The sequence below is a fragment of the Acanthisitta chloris genome, unplaced genomic scaffold (genome assembly GCF_000695815.1).
Source record: "Acanthisitta chloris isolate BGI_N310 unplaced genomic scaffold, ASM69581v1 scaffold17835, whole genome shotgun sequence".
Lineage (NCBI taxonomy): Eukaryota > Metazoa > Chordata > Aves > Passeriformes > Acanthisittidae > Acanthisitta > Acanthisitta chloris.
The window spans coordinates 186,884-191,325 of record NW_008672564.1 but is presented as its reverse complement, the minus strand read 5'-3'; the positions used below and the strand labels follow the sequence as shown (position 1 = coordinate 191,325).

The 4,442-nt window shown below is 47.0% G+C and overlaps 1 protein-coding gene across 1 annotated transcript in view; it reads left to right on the top strand.

Moving 5' to 3' along the window:
- Positions 1-4,442, top strand: part of LOC103802127 (vascular endothelial growth factor receptor kdr-like) — a 97,390-nt gene that overhangs the window by 5,184 nt on the left and 87,764 nt on the right. The window lies entirely within an intron of this gene.

Genomic DNA, 4,442 nt, shown 5'->3' with positions numbered 1-4,442 from the left:
CTTTCCCTTCCTCCCCAGGCATGAAACTCCCAGACAACATTCTTTGTAATTCTTCCCCTCCTACACATTTGTATATTGCTTTGTCCTTCACATCTGTGAGACATACTGAGCAAAGCAGGATGACTGCATTATCCATATTTTATTGTAAAAAATGGCCCATTGCTCATTTTTGTTCCCTTTGAGCTGCTTCTCCTCCATATGTCAGAGTCATTGAGATCCAATAATAAGTGGAAGCAGAAGCTTCAGAGCAGCATGGCCCTCTGTGATTAAGTGAAGATAACTTACTGAGCAACCATTTCAATAACGTGAATGTTTGTTAGTATATTCCCCTAAAATGCTGATTTTTTTTTCACATCTACTTGACAAATGCATTACAAAACACTGAGTCATCTTGGATCTTCCAAGCTGAGATTGTGAATCCTCAGATAAAGGAGCTGATTTTAGTGTCTTAAATAGGGGCTGCCATGAACTCCTCTGATGCTGAATATGCTTAGTCTTCAGTTGCCCACAAATACTCATGGAAATAAATTAATTTCATTTTTCTAATAAATTGTAAAATGTGGTTCTTTGAATCCTCTTTACTAAAACAAATGCTTGAAAGGCAATTAATTTGTCTGATGGTATTTGAATAGTTCAGCAAATTTACAGAAAATATAAGTATCTGCTGAGCAGCTCTGACAGTCTCAGGGTATTGCTAATGATGGTGAAATCAACACAAGGTGTGAATTCCATCCCAGGGGGAGTGTGATATGCCCACAGAGCTAAATTCAGCTTTTGCACTACCAGATGAACATACCTGCTTGATTCATGTGGCTGACATTTTCCTGTCTCTTTATGTCCATTGAAAATAGTCCCTTTCTACACTTATCCTGCTTTCCCAGCAAGTTTTCCTCTAATTGGAAAGTAGCTTTTTTGGCGTTACTTCTCAGTTCCTGAAGTAATTTTGTTCTCTCTTTCTGTTTCCTTTCTCCGTTTTTTTTCTCGGTGCTCCGAGCCTTGTTTGCTCTACCCACCCTCATTCTGTGCTGAGCTGTTTCCCTTTCACATCACAGCCCCACTCAGATGCCCCATGGCTAACATTGTTAGCCCAGCCGCATGCCCACGCTCCAGGAAACAGTGCATTGAAAACTCAATTCTCTGGCCTGATTCAGTGTCCTGCCTGCCTACCCAGTCTTTCCTTACTCTGTGGCAGGAGCACGTGCAGGAAATGTTATGGATCTTTTGGGACTGCCTTAGCATTTTCCTGAAGAAAATATCTCCCAGTTACGGAACGCTCACCGGTGATGCCCTTGGAACAGAGCTAATCCCAAAAAATGGCAGGATGTCCTCTTGCTTGCCTGAGACTGCTGTGCCAAGGTTCCCCTGACAAACAGCACTGCTCTAATTCGCCCTCCGAGGCTGTCCTCTCTCAGGTGCAGTTTAATTGTGTTGTATCTCCTCCCTGCTTTAAAAGCTCTTACTCAGACTCCTGTGCCTTAAAAGTTATTGAAGGAAAGGGGGTGGAACATGATGTATCTTGTACTGTGCACTCTGTGGGTGAAGTGGTGAGAGGCAGCAGGGATCCCTCCGTCCCTGTCCTGTGCTGGGTGCTCACCCACTCCAGGAGCACAGCTCTGCCACAGCAGCTCATTCTAGAAGCTTGCAAGTGCCTGCTAGGATCTGGCCTGCCAGGCTGAGGAAGCCGGTTGGCCCCGTGAAATGGAGCTATTTATACCTCAGCGTGGATGCTGTCCTCAGGGCACACTCTTCCTCCCATTCAATTCCTGTGCATATTTATTGGAAGCCAGCAGGCTGTCTTGGGGACAAAAAAACTGCTCTGCAGTGAGGGCTGGATGGACTGTGGAGTTAAACAAGGCACTCAGAACACACCTATGGTTTTCTTCATTATTTAAACATGCCTTTTTGAGGAAATTGGTCTGGCAGTGTCTGGGCATCACTGAGACACCCATCAGTTGTCTCCAAGTGAGGAAACTCACAGTTCCCTGTGAGTGCCAGACAAGGGTGAGGTCCAAAACACATCTCTCCGGATGCTTTGTGAAGAGAGCAGGTCCTCAGTGGGGTGTTTGCAAGGTTGAGCCAGGTGGAGTGAGAATATGTTGGCTAGACCTTTGAAGGTTGGGGATTCCTCTGAGGTTAGAAGCCACTATTGCCAAAAAAGGAGGGGGAATGGTATTTTTTCCCTTCATTCCTGGCCTGCTGCTTGACACCAAAATGAGAACATGATTGTATCGGAAGCCCTGCTTATTGGCTATTATTTCCTGTGCTGGCTTCTGTTTTTCCAGCCTCCCTGGTAGAGTTCCTAAGCTCTGTCAGAATCTGGCACTCTCCCTGCCGGTGCAGTTGAGCCGTGACCCCTGCGCATCAGGCAGATCGTGAGGGACCCGCAGGCAGCAGGGGCAGCTGCCATGCCTCAGCTGTGCACCAACACTCTGGAGGCAGCCACAACTCGGGATCTTAATCCTGAATAATTGTTCCCGAGGCCTTTTCTGCTTCCCGCTGCAGCTGCAAGTCCCAAGGATCGTAATTAAAAAAGAAGACAACCCCTTTCTCCTATTGCCCATCTCCTCATTGAAAGTACACAGTAGCTTAGGGCTGGAACAGAAGCAGTTGGGCGTTTTTAACTGTGTTACCTTCATCACAGCTCTGAGGGATAATCTCTGCAGGGAATGGCAGCGTCTGGTCCAACAAACACTGCTGCTGGATGGGCAGAGCAGCCAGGCAGCTCTCGTAGCTGCTGTCAAAGCACAGGGAGGGTGGGGGCAGCCCCCGCCCAGTCCACAGACACACTGTCCCTGCTGAGCCAGCTCTCACCTATGGCAGTAAGGACAAGGCTTCGCTGCAAACTGGCTGCCCATGTAGGAGCCCACTCCAGAATGTCTCACGTGGAAAGCATCTCCACAGCAAATGCTGCCACAACCACCCAGCCGTGTCATCTGCTTCCATCTGTCTTCTGCAATTAGCCTTCACAACCAAATGGGTAACTCCCTATGAGGAACACAGTCATTTATTCCAGCCTTTTGGATCCCTGTGCCAAAGGAAAGGGCAGGCTGTGTGAAAATATAGAGTCCTCTCAACAATGTTTCCATCAGGGTGTTATCAACTTTATTCTCATACTAAATCCAAAACACAGCACTGTACCAGCTACTAAGAAGAAAACTATCCCAGACAAAACCAGGACAGTATCCACCCTTTATTCCATATCATTTATGTCATGCCAAGTCCCACATTTTCCAATAGCCTATTGCTTTTCCTGTCTTTTAATATATATACAGAAAGACATCATTCCCAGCTGAAACCAGGACACTAGGGCATATATAAAATTTAATATGGCTCAGAGAAGGAAGAAAAAAAAGACAAATCAAGCAAAGATTCATTCCACCTTCCCAAAGGGCTCTCCCCAGCCCCAGTCTAGACAAGAGTCAGGACTTGCTGCTCTCAGCTATTTGAAATACTGTTACTGTCAGCAAAGCAACTGTCTCAAAGTAAGAGTCCTCAGGGTGTCAGCTGGAAGAGCTCCCTGCCTCAGCCAAACACTGCCTCAGCTCTCAGCTCCCCTTGCAGCCTTCAGCCTTGGGCTGCAGCAAGGGCTTTGCTGCACCTATGTACCCCTCAGGCAGTGCACCAGAGGAAGGAGCAGGAGTCCGTTCGGTTCTGCTGTCCTCCACCAGCAACTTGTCCAACGTTATTGCTGTGGTAACTGAATTGGTCACATTGTGCCAAATAGTGTCTGGAAAAGTTCATCCAGGTTTCCAAACTGTGCTTTGATTCCTGCCCACAACCCCAATAGCACTGCTTTGCTAGAACTGTAGGGCTAAAGGAGGTATCCACACACATCTTCTAGCATTTTTTATGCAAAGCAGGACTGTTATTCTCTTTCATGAAATAATTCTGGCTATGATAGGGCTGGTTCACAAATAACTACTTCAGGAACACGAGTTCTACCTCTTGTGATTGGGATACTGCCATTGGCACAAAATCATGTGTGTGAGCCCAGTACCCCAGTGCTGGCAGCCCACAAGGGTCCAAGTACACCGGGGCTGATTCACAAATTCCTGTTTGTCCTCGTGTGGCTCGCTTTCAACACAAACTGGTGAGCATTGTAACAGTGTCTCCCCTCCCAGAGCCATCAGCTGCTGCTGTTTGACCATGTCAGCGTTACTGTGAGTTAGGATCATGGCAGGATTTTGCTTCCATACCTTTGGTTTTCAGCACTGATGTTCACAGGAACACAGTGTGCCTGGAAGGTAACCCTGCATAGAATTGGAGTTCTGGCCCCTCCTAAAGTTTGTGTGGACACCATGAAGCACCAGCACTGCAAGCCTGAGCCCCAGTTCAGTGCTGCCATGAGTCCAGAGCTCAGGAAATGGAGATCAAATTTGGAGCAAGACAGACTTTTATATGGAAGCACAAGTTCTGTTAAAGCCATTCTGAAGAAAAAAGGG